The 18,538-nt window shown below is 51.9% G+C and overlaps 1 protein-coding gene across 2 annotated transcripts in view; it reads left to right on the plus strand.

The window, feature by feature from the left end:
• Positions 1 to 7,521: 7,521 nt before the first annotated feature.
• GLIS2 (GLIS family zinc finger 2) overlaps positions 7,522 to 18,538 on the plus strand; it is a 47,961-nt gene continuing 36,944 nt past the window's right edge. For both annotated transcript variants that reach the window (XM_059716486.1, XM_019492998.2), the window contains exon 1: positions 7,522 to 8,280. The gene's annotated coding sequence lies outside the window, so the exon portion shown is untranslated. The remainder of the gene's footprint in view (positions 8,281 to 18,538) is intronic.

Below are 18,538 nucleotides of genomic sequence, written 5' to 3' on the forward strand. Positions count from 1 at the left end.
AGAGATTGACCTCACCTCCTGCATTCAGGGGGTTAGTTGGGTATTTGGAGGAGCCTGCAGCTGCTCCTGCTCTGTGGCAGTTGGTCTGCAGAGCGGTTATGAAGCCCTCTTCCACTGGCATGAGTCACGCACAAAGCATTATCTGCCCAAACCACTCGGGACAGAGCTGGATTTGCGCATTGCTTACTGTTTTTCTCCTGCTGAGAAATAGTGCCTGTGGCTCTTGCAAATACATGGCTTTGCAAAGCTCTTGACCTCCGCATATATCAGCTTTGTCTAGAGCAGGGTTGGGCAATTATTTCGGGCAGAGGGCCACTTACTGAGTTTTGACAAGCCATCAAGGGCTGCATGACAGGCAGCCGGGGCAGATAAATATTAATTTTCTAAATTTTGGGGGGCCCCGTGAGCCAGATAGAATGGCCTGGCGGGCCACATCTGGCCTGCCCTGGTCTAGAGGAAAGCAATGTAGGGGGGAGGGCACTTTATGGCTGTGTGGGCAGGCTGGGGGGCATGTGTTAGGGAGGTGCTTGGGAATGGCCAGGCTGAAACATCCTGCTGCCGCAGGGTCATAAGAAAGTAGGGCTGGAAGTGACCTCATGAGATCATCTAGTCCAGCCCCCTCATCAGGGCAGGATAATTCCTGACCAAACCACCTCAGCCAAGTGTCTGGCTAACCTACTCTCGAAAATGTCCAGGGATGGAGATTCCACAACTTCTCTAGGTAGCCTGTTCCAATGCTTGACTACTCTCATTGTTGGAAAGATCTTCCTAATCTCCACCGTAAACTTTTCTCAATGCAGTTTGAAGCCATTGCTCCTTGTCCTGTCCTGTCTGGCCACAGAGAAAAGTTTAGCTCCAACCTCTTTATGATCATCCTTCAGTATTTGGAGGATGTTATCAAATCCGTCCCTGTCCCTCCCCTATCTCCTGTTCTCCAAACTAAACAATCCTAGTTCTTTCAGGCATCACTGCCATGGTGTGGACAGGCTTGGGTGCCCTCTACTGCCCAGCTGGCAGGTGATTTCTCAGCATGCTCTCTCTTGCTGCTGAAGGGGGGTGGGCATTCCTGCCACACAACTGCCCCCCTAGCCCCATTCCCAGCATGGAGTTACTACTTCTGTTTTATTTCTTTTTTGAGCAGTAACCCAAGGCAAGGCTGTATATACAACAGCTGCTCCAGTCAATTCACACCTTCTGCCAAAGAGCTCCTCTCAGCACAGCCTCCTCCAACACCTTGGCCAGTGCTTCTGTCTCCATCAGCTCTCCTCTAGGCTTGCAAAGATGATAAAGCAACCTCTTGATGATAGGCTGTCACCCAGTCCTCTAAGCACAGCTAGGGCAGGCCAGATTCTTGCCCCCTCCCTGCCACACTGGCTATACATGCTGGTCTAAAGGCAGTGAGATCTCTAACACAGCACCAGGTGGAATCACCTTCATCACTTCTGCTTATGATTCTGAGGTGACCAGCCTCCCTTTGCTCTTGTGTGGATGGCTGCACAATCAGCAGCCTCTACTTCAGGTCTCAACCTCTACCAAACACCGGGTGGGTCTCTCATGGGTTTCTGTTGGATCTACTGAGATGAAGACAAAGCTGGGAGCCACATATAGGCTGAAAATACTGTACTGGTAAAATCCCATTGATGCACATTAATGTTGTACAGGGGGAACCAGGGGGAAGCCCTGTTGTAAACTAGGATTCCCCCTGGTCTGCATAGCAGCTGGCCAGCAGGGCTTTACTGAAGCACAGCCTGCCTCTCTGCGGGGCTTTTCAAACATGCTTGGCTCTCCTGATTCAAACCCATATCCTTCCTGTCTGCCACGCAATTGCCTTATACTGATGTGGGAACTGATGGGTGATATAATCTATCAAGAACCTGATCCTGACTCCTTCTCTGGTTGCAGACAAATGCCAGGTCATGAACTGAGGGATGGATAAGAAGAATTTCTGCTCTAAGCTGGGGCGTCTCAAGTGGAAGCAACAGAAGAAAAACCCGGCTGTACAAGTGCATCACAGAGTGGCTATGGGTCACCAGCATGACACAGCCATGGAAAAGGCCAATGCAATCCTCAGGTGAGGTATTTCCTGAAGAGAGTGGGGAAGTGTAATGCCAGTGTACAAAGCACCAGTGAGGTCTCCAAAGGAACAACACTGGGCATAACTCTGGTTGTCTATGTTCAAGAAAGAAGAGCCTGCCTAGAAGAGCTGCAGACAAGAGCTATGGGCATGATGAGGGGAATGCAGAGAAGGCTGAAAGAGTATAATGAACAGAAAGACAAAATGGGTGATGACTGTTCTCAATTAATGCATTGGGATGTAAACAACAAGGACAAGAGCTGTTCATGCTAAAGAAAAATGATGGTGCCAGAACACATGGGTATATGCATTCCTTCGGGGAATACTCTCCTAGGAGTGAGACTGGGGGCAAGAAACCCAAATGGTTTCAAGACAGACATGAATACGTTTCTGAAAGATCATGTGATGTCACAGGAGGTCCTTCCAGTCCATCCTGAAAGACTGTGCTTTATCCTGCCTCCAACCTTCTCTACAGAGGATTGGCTTCCAAAGCCTGGAGCTACAGATCCTGTTCTCTGATGCCCTAAGGCCTATTTGTGCCACTTAAGTAGCACAAACAGTCCCCTGGAGCCCCCTCAGCATTCAGAACATGCCAGCTGTCTGCCTCAGGCTATATTTCTTTTATTTATTTTTTTTTATTTGAGTTTCAGCTGAAATAGCCCAGCCATTTCCAAGAACCATCTTGGGAAAAATGCTGTTGGTCCATGTTAGAAAAAGCTGTTTTGTTGTGAAGCACTAGCACTGCTATGATTTGGACCCAAAACCAGAAATGCAGATGAATGAGGTGGTATGCTGGATTCAGAGAGTTGCCCTTTGCCAACCTTATGAAAAGGCAGGGTTGGCAAGTTCATAGGGCTGGCAAAGTCAACCCTATGAACTTTAGATGCTTGTAACTTGTCTAAAATCCAGACAAGTTACAAGCATCTAAAAAGTCTTGGTTTGCACGTGCTCACTGCAAACTTGGTAGAGTTTAGCAACTAAATTTTCTGAATGTTCGTCAGTGCTGAGCATGTACCATCCTGAGACTCTGGGTGCTGAAAGAAGGCCTCTACTGAGAACTCCATTCTCTGCCTGTTGGCAGCCTGGCAGCACAAAAAAAGCACCAGCCTGATCTGAATGAAGTAGCTGGAGGGAGGCAGAAGGGTGGTCAAAGCAGGAGAACAGGGGGGCAGAGGCCAGGGGAGATAGGAACAAACTAGAATAGAGGGACAGGAGCAGAGAGAGGGGAATGAGAGGAACATGTGCAGAGGAAAGCAGAAGCCATGGACAGCCAGAGGTAGACACAGGCAGGTGTTAAGGACAGGGGCAGGGACAGAAGAAGCTGGGAAGTAGAAGGTACATGGACCAGAGAATGGAGCAGGCAATAGGAGTGGGTGAAGGCAGATGATGGATCTGCCTGTAGATGGATGAGAATGAGCAAAGTAAAAGCAAAGGAAGGGGAGGCTGTTGAGCCTGGGGTGGAAAGATCCATAACTGCCCATGGATACACTTTCCCCACCCCACCCAAACCTAACATTCCTTTGTTGTGCAGCGCATACCTATGAAACCACTGCCAAATGGTTACCCTCATCTCCCTCCAGTGGCACATCCACCCTAAAGATAATGGCCTTCAGCTGCTACCAGTCATACTATATAAGCTAAATCTTTAAAGGCTTGTCCTGTAGCTTTAAAGATCCTGACTCTACTTACCACACAAGTGGGAATCAATATAGTTGTACAGGAAGAAACTCTCCTCATTCTTAGGGTTTTAAAAATGTAGGAAATTACATTCAACACCTTACATTAAAAGAATCATAAGGTTATAAAATCCTTCAAATGTGAAATGCCAGACTTTGTCTCCAATGAACCCTTACCTGTGCCCCTCATGGAAATGCCTTGTTTACAATCTTTAACTGCATTTTCCAGGGACTCCCACCTCACTCAGTGCACACAATAGATCTGCTCTGCAGATAAATTAGGACTGTGTTGTGAAGGAGGAAGTTTTTAGTAGGACACTGCCTCATATGCTGTATAGATTGTGTAGCAAGTGAGGCAGGGGATGGGCAGAAAGGACAGTATCGTGCTGTTGAATGCAACTGAATGCTGCCTTGGGTAACTGGATACTATCGCTGCCTCTACCAGAGAGATTCTATGTGATACTGGGGCAAGTCACGTAAACAAAAACTTTCCCAGGTGACCACTGTGTGTTCATTGTTTCATGGTATAAACCCTGAGACTTCCAGGCTCCAAGCTGCAGAAGTGCCAAGTACTTGCAACTGCAGTGGTGTGGTCAAGGGAGCTGTGTTCTCAATACACAGTGCTCTAACATGCCAAGTCTTTAATAAACAGGCTGTGGGCACCTCTAATTGGGCATCCAGAATTACCTGATGCTCTTAGCACTTTTGACTTTAATCTCTGAGCATAAAATGGGAATAATACATCAACCGCACCTCACGAGGATGCTGTGAAAATACATGAACCCCTGTAAAAAACAAAAAAAATTACAGTGAGGAATGAACAATTCTTTCTTCAGTCACAAGGCCTGTGTGGTGGGCAGGCAACAGCACTGAAACCACACAGTGTAAAATGGGAGAAAAAAGGAATACTAACTTGTACCCGTTCAGTGAGAACCAGCTACTCTGTGCACTGAATGAAGCAAAGGCTGGTGGTGCAAAGGCAAAGCAAAGGCATATAGTATATGATCATGTAATTAAGGACCACATCATCATGCATTCACACAAAGGGACTGAGCCAAGGGGGCACAGGAACCTATTCTGGCATTTCCTAGTATTTGGGTACTTGACTTTGGAACCATAAAGATTCTTTTAGATAATGTTGTAATCTTACACACCGTCATTGAACATAAATTGAAAAGAGTTCCTGAGGGAGCTGAGGGTGGGAGCTCTGCTATGCAACTTTGGGCAAGTCACTTCACCTGGCCTCAGCTTTCTACTGCAATATGGCCGCAAAGAGCATTTGCAGGAATGTGACAGTTTAATGCACTGCTTGCAATCCTGGCATGGAAGCACAATGCAGTATACATGGATGGCAGGGAAATCTGATTCGGAGGCATGTGACACTTACAGGCATATAAGAAATATGGAAGGGACACAGTAGGATGGGAAAAGTTGTACAGCTTTGTCTCTGCATGCTTGCCCACAGGATTCCATTATGCTGGGCCCGCCAGCTGTGTGTTCCTGTGCAGCAGGGACATTACTCCTCTGTTAGCTGGGTGGGAGGCCTGACCATTAGCTGCCCTATCTACCCTCAGCAGTGCTCTCATTTCCTTTCTCTCCACTGCTTTGCTCTGTCCACCCCTGTGATTCCTCCCCTCCCAGCATTCAGCACAGCTCCAACCACCCCAGGCTAACCAGGGTTGAGCTCTGCCTCTTTGTCCATTTCTCCTCTCCAATATGCTTCAGCAGGATTTCTTTTGCTGGCACATGCGTTCTCTCTGCACAGAGCGAGGATGTGAAAGTGCTGCTAATGTGGGCAGCATGCTCAACTCACTACTTGACCCCCCCCTCCCCCCCCCCCCCCCCCCCCCCGTGCTACAGGGAAAAGGAAGGGACACCCGTTATCATGCTGTGGAATGGATAGAAGGCATGCAATTTTCTTACCCTCAGGTTGCCCTTGTTGCCATGGCACAAGTCACACGCTAGCCTATTACCACAAGAGATCATGCTCCTGGCCAGCCATGGGGTGACAGATTTTGAAATAAGATACAAATCCAACCCCTCATGCAGCCCATCAGAGTCCAGTTCAGGAGCTCAGAATGGCTTGAGGTATTAGCTAGGAGCTAAGGAACTTAACTAAGGGATTTTGCACCTCTGGATCAATGGTTTGGAATTAGCCCAACTGTGGGCTTCATAGTGGTCCCTGGGAAGTGAATAGCTGACACCAATTTATTTAATCAAGGACAGGACCATTGCTGCACCCAACCCACAGGCCTACTCAACACTGGGGAGCTGGAGAGAAGGCAAGAATTGGAGGAGGCCCTCACCTAGCCTGCCAGTCAGGTCAGGGTGGTATGGGGGAGCTGGCCTGTTACTGCCATGCCCCATCTGTTCTGGAAGGTCTCCAGGGCAGTCAGGCCAGTGTCCTTGGTGCTATTTAAGGAATGCCTGGTTTAGGAAGCTGCGCCTTTGTTCTGTGATGTCCACTGATACCGCTCTGTCTGCATGGCTAACCCCCACAAGAGTTCAGCTCTGGCATCCAGGGGTCAGCAAGGTGCCTGGTCCTGTCCCTTCCACTCTGCTTGTAGAACAGAGGAGTGGGGCTGCAAGGGACTGTGCAGCTCAGTTAGTCCAGCCTCAGCCTGAGGCCAGATCATCCCTATCCAAACCATCCCCTCCAGTCTGTGATCTGAACTCTGCTCAACCCTGCCACTGCACAAACCTAGCACCCCGACCTGCCACTTGGTCCTCACCCTGCACGTCCAGGCAGCTTTCCAGCTAAGGGGGACTCAGCAGCACCACCCGGGTCGCAGCTGAGCACCTCGCCGGCCGGTCCCGGGGGAGCCGCGGGACTGCTGAGGCGGGCTGGGCCCCATCCCCCTGGCTCGGCTCAGCGCTGACTCGGCCTCTCGCTTCCCGCGCTTGGGCGGCGGCGCAGGGAGAGCTCCGGCGGGCCCTCGGGTCTCGGCCCGGAGGGAGGTTGCAGCCCCTCGCGGTCCCGGCCCCGCACTTCCCCACGCGCCGCCCCGGCCCCAGCCGCTCTCGCGCCGTGACGTCGCTCGCCACGTCACGCCGAGCGGCCGAGATCAGGGCATCACGTCATGGATGCAGAAACCGCGCTGCCCGGGAAGCGGGGATCGGGCCCGGGAGTGGGAAACCCGGGGGGCGCTTCCCGTGTCTCAAACTGCGTCACCTCGCGGGGTTTCCTGTCCGGCAGGGGAGCGACCCCCCCCCGCCGGCACCCACGCGTGACTCGAGGTCGTGGCCGGGCCAGCGCCGATCGAGGCCGCCGCTTCAGCACCCTCACAACGACACGTGTCTCCGCGTGACGTTGTCCGGGGCTGTGACGTGTCTGCTGCTTTTGCCGCCAGCGCCAAGATTTGGGGGACCCAAACGGCGACGCCGCCCGGCGCCCCCCGCGCTCGCGGCTCCGTGCGTGGGGCCGGACGGGACAGCCGGGGGAGCCCAGCCCAGCCCCCGCCCGCGGCCCGTGGGGCGGCCTGGGTGGGAGCGGGGCGCCCCGGGCACGTGGGCGGCGCGGCCAGAGGAGCCGCCCGGCGCCCCGCGCGCTCTAACCACTAGCTGCGAGGGCCGCAGGGACCCGCCCGGCTCCCCGCCCGTTCCGTGGGCGCCGCTCCCGGTGACCTGCGCTGCGGCCGCGCTGCGGGAGCCGGATTCCTGCCAGGATTTCCTGGGGAGCCGAGGCCGGGGCCGCGTTGCGCGCCGCTCTCGGGCCGGGCCGGGCCGGGCCTGCCTCCCCAAGCCGTGCGAGCGCTGCCCCCGGGCGAGGCGAGGCGGGGCGGGGCGGGGCGGGAGGCATGCGCTCAGCTCCCCGGGCCCGCCTCGGCCTTGAAATGGAGAATTTGTCTGAAACTGATCGGAGCTGGTCAATTTCAGACAGCTCCGCAGGGCTGCGATAAATCACGCCGGGAAGCGGCACCCACCGCGCAGCCCGCCCGCCCCTCGCACAGGCGGTCACCTCTGAGCCGCAGCCGCCCCTCGCGAGGCCGCAAACACAAACAAACAAACAAACAAGCAAAAAACCAGCCGGGGAGGTGGGAAAAGACTCTCCGATCTCCCCGCAGCGCCGCTCACTTCGCATCGGCAGCCGCCTCCCCGGCCGCGGGGGCTGCAGCCTGGAAGGAGAGGGAGAGGCTGGCCCCCTCCGCACACCCCTCCTTCCCCAAGCCGGAGAGACACGCATCCAGCACTAGAGGCGACTGCTACATCCTCGGGTCTCCAGAGCTGCAGATGTGGCGGAGCGGCAAAGAGTCCTGCTGGGGGTGTGCGAGGAGAACCAGCTCTTTCTTCTTTCAGACGAGATCTCCATCTGCTTTCGCTCCTGGATCCTGGTGCAAAGCTGCTCTCCCTGCTCCGCCGATTTACCGGCGGCCGTGAACATTGCGGGGCGATCCTCCGGTCCCCCTCTCTCCCCACCAACCGCCCCCGAACATCTTAACGCCGGGGGTGAGCAGGCACACGGGCACCCACGCACGCACAAAGCGGCAAGGAGAAGCGCCTCTCCTGCCTGCTGCCACCCCCGAAGGAAAGGTAAGGAAAACTGCTTAATATTCAGGGCATTCGCCGTGTGATATTTCGAACTCTTTGTCACGCTGTTTTCCCTTTTTTTCTGGCGGGGACAGGAGTGCCCCCCCCGGGTGCAGACCGCCACACATTTCTCCTGACTGGTTGCAGATTTCTCCCCTGTCCCCCCCCCCCCCCGCCCCAGCCCTAGGGCTTGGAGTGAGAAATTGTGGTATGGATTGTTTTGGCTGGTGCCATGTGTGGGGGGTGGAGGGGGTGGGCGAGCAGGTTATGCCATTTGTCTGGTGTTTTGGTAGGTACCATTCATCTTGGGCTGTTGTACAAATCCCAGGTCTTTCCCTCTTGGTGGCTTTTCTTTTATATTATTTTATACATGTAAAACAGAAAACTTCAGCGTGAAAGTTCAGCCTCTCCCTTGGGCTGACATATTTGCACGCAAAGCTTCATTGCAGCTGGCTTTTATATAGAGGGGATTTATACTGAACTGCACCAGGAAGTTAATTGGGTGTCATGGAAATATATGAAGGGGAAGCCAGCATTTTTTAGGAAGGGCAGGTTTTAAAAACACCCCACTTTCTGTGAATGACCCGCAAATAAATAAACCCATCATTTCAAAGCCAAGTCTGAGTGTCCAGGGCTGTTTGAGCTGAGGAGGGAGTCGCCCTCCAGTGAACCTGCCTCTCTTTTCCTCTTGGAACAGAAAGGAAATTTTTCTCCCTTTTTCTGACAACAAGGACCGAGCAATTCAGCAGCACTCAAAACAATGCAGGGCAATGTTAATAAATGGTGATAAATAGAGGCTTCAGTCAGCCAAAGGTTTAGAGTAAGGCCCTTGGCTGCAGCATTTAAATGGGAGCGTTCAGTTGCCATTGTATGGGGAGACAAGAGATTGCAAAGAGGAGGGATGTCAGAGGTCCCTGCAGGGGCTTCCCTAGGTTTGTGCATCAGGAACTTAGTTTCTTAGCTGGTCTAGACCCAGTATTGAGCCTTAGAGTTATTCTTATCTCACTACAGTGCTGTGACTATGTGAGGTTCTTCACATGCAGAGATGTACCTACCTCAAAACACTTGAAGTCAAAGCTTGTCTGAAAATCACTTGATTAGCTGCAGGAGCAAGCTGCTGCTGCTGCCGGCAAGGGCTTGTGTCCCAGGAATGAAAATAGAGGTTGCCCTTCAGGGTGAGATAAAGCTGGGCTGGCAGCGCCCGCGTGGCACCTGTTGACATTTGGAATTGTCAGTGGATTTTGGGCTGAGGAGGGAGCCTGCAGTGGCCTGGCCCTGCCCTTCCAGTGGGTTCCTTTGATGCCGACTGTGAGGGTAGTGACAGCTAGTTTGGATGACCAGTGCTTGTTCATGTTCTAGCAGCAGATTGGATCTGAGGCCAATGGGCTGCATGCTCCTCCTCTTTCAGATGAAGGCACTGAACACTGAGCAAGAGGGCAGCAAGGGAGTGTTCATAAGGGGATCCCAGGCATTTTTGTGCTAGACATCAACAGTTGTTGGTGACATGGGCAGCTTCAGTGTTGCAGTTCAGGAATTCACATGACAGCTGTTCAGGTGCAACTGGGGCAGGTGCTGGGTGCATTGCAGTAGCAAAGTCTGTACTAATGGGGACTGCCTGATTCTGCAGTTAATGAAAATCATGGGCTGTGAACTTATCTGGTGTCTCAAGCTAAGCAGGAGCCAGGCCTGGCTGATGTTTAGATGGGTGACCTCCAACAGAGGGGATTAGCGTATTGCTGGCAACTAGGTTGCTACCTTGGTAGGGGTGCTTTTACCTCTTGATTCAGGCTGAACCATTGCCCAGCCTGGTGTAAGGCAGCACTGTGTTGCTAGAGGTGCCTTTTGTTTGTTTTTCGGTAAAACCTGGAGCCTGATGATTTGTGGTCATTGGATCCCATGGCAATTTGCACAGCAGAACGGGTGTCCTGGCCATGAGCCACCTCGGGTAACATCCTGCTGATTTAAATTCACCCTTCAGTTTCCACGGCATGCAGTGTTCCTCTCCACTCCCTCCAGCTGGAGTGGTGCTGTGCCCTGTTCAATGGCTGCTGTGTTCCACTCCAGAGGTGACAGCATTTCAATGGTGGGTGATGTGATTTGAGCAGCCCCATGTTATTGTGAAGACAACTGTAGCAAGGGACTCCATCCTTCAGGCTGTCCTGAGGTTCATGTTTCAAGCTGGGCTGAAATCCCTTCCCATGACTGACTTCAGGCTCCAAACAGAACACAGGAAGGCTGCAGAAGACAGCTGAATTTTCCATGATCTTTTTAATGTCAAATATTGATTAATTTTTACTGAAAAATGAGCTTTTTTGACATCTTGCCCTGGCAGTCTCTCTCTTTCTCTCTCTCTCTCTCTCATTAAAAAAACGACAGTCTGAAAACCTCAGACTTCACCCCCTTGCACTCCCACGCATTCTCAACACATCCCACAGAAAAGCCATTTTAGAGCATCCACAATTTAAATGCAGCAAGCAATAAATCATAACTTATGGCCACACACGGCTCCTGAGCCCTAGTCCAGCCCCTAGTTCTCTGGCCCACCTGCTAACCTTGTTAAGCTTTGGTTATTTATTTTTAATGAGTTTCATAAGAATAAATGGCAATAGCAGCTTCTTGCAGGCAAGGAGGGTAGAGGGGCAGAGTGGGGTACAGTGCTGGCTCCGGTGTGGGGCTAGCCAGCAGAGCTGGGGACAGCTGTGCCATGGGAGCCAAGAAGACAGGAAGACTCCTTAACCAAGCCAAGCTCCTCCTCTCAGCCCCACTCCCAGTCAGCCCAGCTTTAGGCCTGCCCTGCCCCCCACACACACCTCACTTCCCAGATTAGGTTCTCCTCATGTTCCTCACCCCAGTCCACTTTTAACATTGATGAATCTAGACACTAATAGAGCCCAAAGTGATCCCTGCCTACAGGCATAATCACTTTCTTTTTACAAATCCAAGGACATTTCCATACACAGCCCATTCCCAGCCCAGCTGTAGGCACCTAGGACAAGTCCCTTCACTCCCTATCTTTGGCACAGGGCCCTGCCTCATAGGAGTGTCATGTGAGAACAGTAAAAAAGAAGAGCTAGAAGGGACCTGCAGATGTTACTCGGTACAGCCCCCCTGCTGGAGGCAGGGTCATCCCTAACCAAACCATCCTGTACAAGTCCTTGTTTTGTATTCTGAAACTACACCATTAACTATCACATAACCACAAGGTGTATTGCCCAAAGAAACAAAAAGCACCCTAACCCACCCCAGATAAAGCAAGAAGATGAGGGCTGTCAGGGTCCTGCTGCTAGAGTTGTTAAAATGCACTGAAGAGATCCAAGGAGGGTAGAGTCCATTCATGATTGAGTGTTTGTGCACTGTCATGAGGGTCAGATAGATACAGAGAGAAACACTCCCCTCAGTGCATTAGTTAAACAGTGAGTCAGTCACCACTTGAGCCACTATTCACACTTCCACTGCTCTCAGCTCACAGACCTACCAAACCAGAGGCTTCCACATTTCTCTGCACACTCCCTTCCAGCCTCAACCTCCAACCAGTCCCAGTGCACACAATCATCCTTGCACACTGAACTAGCCCCTTGCTTCCTTCCTTGACTAGTAGCATGTTTACAACTAAAAGTACATTGTTGGAGAGCATGTGCTTTTCTAGCAGGGGTCAGAACTCAAGTTGCACATGTGATTGTGAAGAACTCCGTATGTGTGGGTGTGTTGGGACTGAAGGGATCTGGGGGCCAGCTGGTGAGGTGGGGATACATGTGCATGGCATGATGTTGGGGGTAAGGATGGTAGGGATGTTCATGTTGACTTTAAGTAGTGATTCCTTGGGTGATAAGTGACTGTGTTGCTTGAAAGGGTGTTTTGGCAACCTTCACTGTAAATTAGTGATATTTCCTGATGGGGCAATGTAGTCTAAGAGAGCAGGAACGCAAGAGTAGGTGATGCGATGAAAGGTCTTTATGGGTGGCATAGGTGTTGGATAGCCATGCTATTTTTGAACAGTGCATACAGGACATCCCAGATGTGTGCTGATACCTTCCATATCACACTGCATACTACTCTGTTCTGTGTAGGCCATGCACATTACAAGAACATGTTCTAGAGGTCAATTTGTGCTGGTGCTCTTTCTTGATTTCCTCCACCTCTGAAGCCAAGTGCCTTGGTTATGAGGAGTCCATTTGTGCAGGACTTGGGGAGAGAGAGAGAGGAATGTTCAGTGTTCTGTTACTGTAAAGTGATCTCAAATAGCTTTCCTGGCCATAAAGTGGTCACACGTAACAATTGGCCATTCTGGGCCTGTTTTGGTATAATTAAGGTGAGACTCCTACTTTGGAGGGAAAAGAAGAAACCTTTCTTCAGCAGGAAAAATAAGAAAAAATAAGAAAACTGGTAGCTCTTCAGACATGCTCAGAGCTTAGGGATCTCTCTCAAGTCTTAGTGGTGATGGAGAAGGCAGAGCTGGTAGAGGTTGGGGTGTGTGGGCCATTTGGCTCCTTGGCATTCATCTCCAGGATGTCATGTAGCATCGTCTCATGCTGATATCCCAGCAAAGAGCTGCAGCTCGGGAAATGTCAGGCGATGGTGATGGATTTTGGGTTAGGGGAACCATTTGTCCATGTTGTTAACCCCATTGCCTATTGTTTCTTTATACCTGGGCTAGCTCCATACCTTGATCTTGTGACACCTGAGACTGAACCCCCAGTTTTGCTGCAAACACAACCGGCGTGCTCTTCCAAGGCTCTGGGCAGCAGCCTCCTTCTCATGGGGCAGCACTCCAGGGCCTCATGATTTGTAAAGTCCCTTTCAAAGAGCAGATCCTCAAGCTGCCTAACTGAGGAGAAGGAAGCAGACCCTGAGCTATCTCCACATCCTGTCCCATTGCCAGATGGACACCTCAGACCCACTGACCTCGGCCCTATGTACCCTGTCTCCTGCTGCTGTTGGTGCTGAAATTGTGGCTGGTTTGCTTTGCTTTCTGTACACTGCATCATGAACCCCATTTCTACCTTACAGGTCACCCTAAGCCATATCTCCTTCCACCAGCCTGCCTGACAGGGAGGCAAACTGATTTGCCCTTGACTCTGCCCAATACCTGAATGGTGCCAGATCTTTGCAGCAGGTGCCCCCCTCTATACTATTTCACCTCTGTTCCTGTCCTCTGCAGTGAGCATTCAGTAGTTGCTGCCCGGGGGTAAATACCTAGCACTGGATCTCTCTGCATTGTGTTCATTGTGTTGCTCCTTCCCCAGAAAAAATGCTAAGGGGAAACAAACCCAAATGTAGAGACCTGCAGAGCCCCTCTGCCTAGGCTAGGGCCTACGTACCTGAGATAGTACAAGCAAATAGGTTGCCCTACCATTGGTAAAGCACAATCCCAGCCATGCGTGCAGCTAAAATGGCAGGCAGCATGAGGGGCAGGACACACCACAGCCCCTGTTAAAGGCAACCCTTTCATGAGTGATGGGCAGGCAGAGAGGGGTGTTTGGCAGTGTGCCCTCACTGCCAGACGTTCTACTCTGAAATGGCCGCTGGTGTCTTGCTAACGCTCCCACTTGAGGAGAGAGGAAAAGGCACACAGCTAATCCCAGGCCCTCACTATAGATGCAGACTAGGGTTGTTTTCAGGCCTGGTTCCCTCTTTCCACTATTCTTTAGCGTGTGTGAGACTGTCATGGAGTGAATGTGGGTGCCAGCAGGAATTAGCTGCAGGATTAATGGGCCTAGTTCTCATTCCAAAATATAGCTTCAAACCCCAGAGGAAGCAGCCTGAACTCCCCCAGGCCAGCACAGGACTTCCTCCTGTGAAGAAACCCGCAGCCAGAGGGAACCTCCTCTTTGTCCCTGGTGGGAGCTCTCTGATCTCGCTGGGCCCTGAGGAAGGCTCCTTGCTCTGAGCTATCCTTCCTCTGCAACCCAAGGGAGAATCCTCCCTCACATGAACCTGCCACAGGCTGTCTTGTATTTTCATCCCGGAGGGATCTCCCTCCCTCCCCCATCAGACTCCAGCACAGGCTCTGTCCTATTCCCAGAGCCAAAGGAGCCCTCTCCCAGCCTAGCGGCTGTTTCCTGTTCTAATCCCAGGTACAGTGGTCTTGGTTGTGCCCATCCAAGGTGCTTTATAAACTGAAGTATAGATTGCCACTCCCATCCTTGCCCATGGACCTGCCTGGAGCTCTGTGCATTCATTACCAGCAGGGGGGCATTAATTGGCTAGCACTAAACATCCGAGCTTTTCACAGATCCAGCCATGGGAGCATCTGCATAACAAGCAGCCTCCTGGGCACCTCAGGGCTGGGCTCCTAGGCAATGGTGGAGCTGCCTGCGAAAGACTGAGCCCCGGGCACATCCCCAGGGCAGCCTACTGAGAAGTAAAGGGGCAGGGAGCTCTTAGACAGCCTATTACCCTTGCCAGTGCCTCTGCAGACAGCAGCCCCGGGTGCCATTGAACTTGTACAAGGCTCTTTTGTTTTAGTCATATTTTGCTGTTTGGGGCCAAATTCTGCCCAGCAGCTGAACTGAGCACATTTGGCTGTGGTGCAGCAACTCAGGCCTAGGGGCTATAGAGTGCCCTCACTATGCAACACATTGATTCCCTAGCTCATCTCCCCCCTCCTGCCCCCCCTCCCCTCCAGTGCTGGAGCTGGCCCCCTCAATTCTCCCAGCATAATGCAACCTTCTGGCCCAGGTCTAATTGGAAGGGAGGGCTTGTGCCTGACTGTTGCTCAGCCAGTCTGTGTAGGACCCATCCTCCTGGCTCCAAGGGGAGAATGGGGGTCTGCGATGTATGTCTTGGAGCAGGAAGTTAGGAGGCATTTCAGTGGAATGGGAAGCCCAGCACTGGAGCCAGTCGGTACAGAGGCATTAATCCCATTTCTTTGTATTACAGTAGTGTACAGACATCCCAGCTGGTATCGAGGTTCCTGTCTGCTTGGTGCTGTACAAATGCATCCTGAGCCGTAGCTAAGAGTCTAAATAGACAAGCAGCGAACTGAGGCCTAGAGAGGTTAAGTGCTTTGCCCAAGGTTGCACCAGTTGGTAGAAGAGCTGAGAATTGAGCCCAGATCTCCTGAATCCCAGTCTAGTGCAGTAGCTGCAAGAACATCCCTCCACAGCATGTCACAACAGTTAGTTCCCCAGCTGTTTACATGTGCTGATATTCAGATGGACAGGGCCTACAGGCTCTTTCTGCTAACCCCGGAAACCATCAATGTGAGGGTGTGTTGGGAAGCTTGAGCTGTCTTGAGGAATCTACCTCCTGGGTTCCTAGTTTCCTGAAGAAAAGAAGAATGGAGAGCAGCAGAGTAAGGACCCTGGACTTCAGAAGAGCAGACTTTGACTCTCTTGGGGAACTCATGGATAGGATCTACTTTGAGCAGGGGTTGGATCAGAGGACCTCCTGAGGTCCCTTCTAACCCTAACTTTCTTTGATTCTATGACCAGGGTATGTGAGTCCCCCTGGCTGTGGTGCAGAGAGGCCAGTGCACATCTTTACACACAGCCTGTGCCCTCCCCTCCCCCCAGCTCCAGCCATTCCACAGACCATGGGCACATATACTAGAGCCTAGGCCAGGCACCTGGGTGCACCAGGAAGATGGTCAGCCCAATGAGTGTGCAGACAGCTCCCCTCCTCATAGTGGCAATGATCTCGTCAGTGTTTCATAAACTTCCTGCCTCTCTCCTATCTCAGACTGTCTGGTCTTGCTGCTCTGCTCCTCGTCCTGCTCTAAAGCCATTCTGTTGGGTGCAGGGGGAGGGCAGGTTAGACCGTGTTTGGCAATCCAGTGAAACTCATGTGATGATATGTTGCAGGGGAGGAGTTCCTGGTCCTGCCTTCCCTGACATCGCCGGTGCCTAGCCCTGAGTCCTCAGTTACATGCAGTGACTCTTTAATGTTTAAGAGAACAGAAGAAGCAGAAGACAGAAAGCCCCATGGAAGATGGAATGGTTGGAGGGCTCCAGAGCATATTGCTAGATGTAATGTTGGGGAGGTCTGAAGTAGCCTCTAAGAGAGGGATTGAAAGAACAACTGCAGACAAGGTTGGACAAAATGCTGGCAGACAAGGAGCATTACTGCCCTGACCCCTGGGCCACTGGGTAGCATCTCAAATGCTGCTGGGGAGTCTCTGCTGACCTGCAGTGCTGGTAAGGCAGAGCCAGAAGTGGCTCATAGTGGTGGAGACAGGCCCTGCGCTGGCAGTGAAAATGCTAATTTAGCCATCTGGCAGGAGTCATTTTCTTTGGCATCTGCCCCTGGTTGTTTAGCCTTTCAGCATCCAGCTCAATAACAAGCCAAGGTGGGCACCCAGGAGGAGCTTATCACCTTAGCCATATGCACGTGAGTACTCTGTGGACAGCCTGCTAATCACACAAAAGGGGAGGCAGGGGATTGTCCTTGTGAACTGCCTGGCCCAGTGAGAGGGTCCAGAGACTGTTAGGCTTGTCTTTAACAGTCATATCTGTGGCATGCACCCTAGCCATCTCTGCTGCACCTGGTACCGTGCAGGAAGACAGAATGGGAAGGTGAGTGTTGTGGACAATCTCGCCCCCCCCCCCCCCCCCCCCCAATGGTGTCTGCTGTTCATACAGATGGGTGCTCAGAGGAGCTGGGTATTCCTTTGCTGACTCTGGTCTGGTTTATTCTTTGGCTCCTATGCTGCTACATGAAACTGTTGTGTTCAGGTGCCTGGTGCCATGAGGAGAAAACCCACCCTGCTTGCCTTCACATTTTGTTGAGTTTGTAAAGACAAAAGTCTGCCTATGTTAGTCTTATGTAAAGACACTTGTTTTTTCATAAAGTCCAACTTTGGCCCAGTATGACTCGATGGCGCTGTCCCCGATCTGCATTGTGCTGGCATCAAATGACTCCAGCTGGGACTAGGCTTCACTGTTGCAGGTGATCTACAGACGCAGAATAAAAGAGAGTGATGGCTCAAAGCCTACATGCATCTGACAGGCAAGGAGTGGGAGGAGGGAAGGGGACTGCCCCCATTTGCAAATGGGGAACAATGTTATTTTTGTCTCCCAGATCCCAGTATGTCCATAGGTAGGGCCTGGGGGATTGCACATATCAGCCCCACTGACCTCAGTCCCAAGCACCTCATCTCCTGCATGCTGATGATCATGCCCAGAGTTTTTTCCTTCTCTGCCTGGCAAGGATCTCAAAGTTCTTCGTGGAGGCCTCTTACTACCATTTCTCAGACTGGGAGAAGAGATGAGAGATGCAAGCTGATGTGCAAAGTGGGTGTGTGCCCTTGTTGGCTTCTTTTGGAGAGGTGGGAAGGGGCTAAAGCTTTATTTTCTTGTGTATACTTTATCAGAGGAATAGGAATGCCACTGGGTCTTGCCCCATTAGTTGGTGTCCCTGATGGGCAGTGAAAGTTGTCCATCTTTCACCACAAACAGACCCTCTCCTCCCATTGCTTTGAGGGGCACTGAGGCAGAATCAGCATTAATGCCCAGCAAGTGGGCTAGCTTGAGGGGAGCAAGGCATAGGCAGTGTAGCCCAGTGATTAGGGCTGGGGTCCAGAAATGGAAGCTGTTAGGACCAGAAACAGGATGCTGCTGAGTCTTATGAGCCAGACATGAGAGCTGAGGTACTAGACAGCGTCAGATGGCAAAGGCGGTTAGGCCAGATAACAGCATTCTGGAACTCACTAGCTCAGCAGGCCCGATGGTCAGAGCAGTCCTGCACAGACCTGTCTGCTCTTGCAGGCTTAGGTTCTGGATGTCAAATGTCTCTTTTCCCAAGCCAGGGCTGTCACTTTATATAGGTTCAAGCTCACTCTCTGTCAAGGCCTTTGAACTGGGCCAAACTTTATGCACTTCCTTCCCAGGATGGGAGCAGGGAAACTTAACGGAACTTGTTGCCTGCATTGTTTCCATACTGGGGAACTGAATCAGTTACCCCCAATTACTCTTGTTCCAGCAGGGAGTTCTCCTCTCTCCCATGGAGCCAGAACATGGTCACTAGAGAGCTTGTAATGCCACACAAATGTTCAGAGCTTCAGCACCTGTGTCTGGGAATAGTCTGTGCTTCTCAGCCTCTGTCATGGTGACGGTTGGCCTGACAGGCCTCCTGCCATTCCTGGCCCCTGTTCACAGCCCAGCTTCAAGGCAGATATTTGCGAAGGGCCTTAAGTCCTCTCTTATGGAACAAGGATCAAGACGCCTGCTGAACTAGGAAGCAGCAGGACACCCCCTTCCCTTTTCTCCGTCATCTCCTGGGAATATTGCCCTCACAATCACAGAAGCAGGGGAGAGAGCTGGTT

The sequence above is a fragment of the Alligator mississippiensis genome, chromosome 13, assembly GCF_030867095.1.
Source record: "Alligator mississippiensis isolate rAllMis1 chromosome 13, rAllMis1, whole genome shotgun sequence".
Taxonomy (NCBI): domain Eukaryota; kingdom Metazoa; phylum Chordata; order Crocodylia; family Alligatoridae; genus Alligator; species Alligator mississippiensis.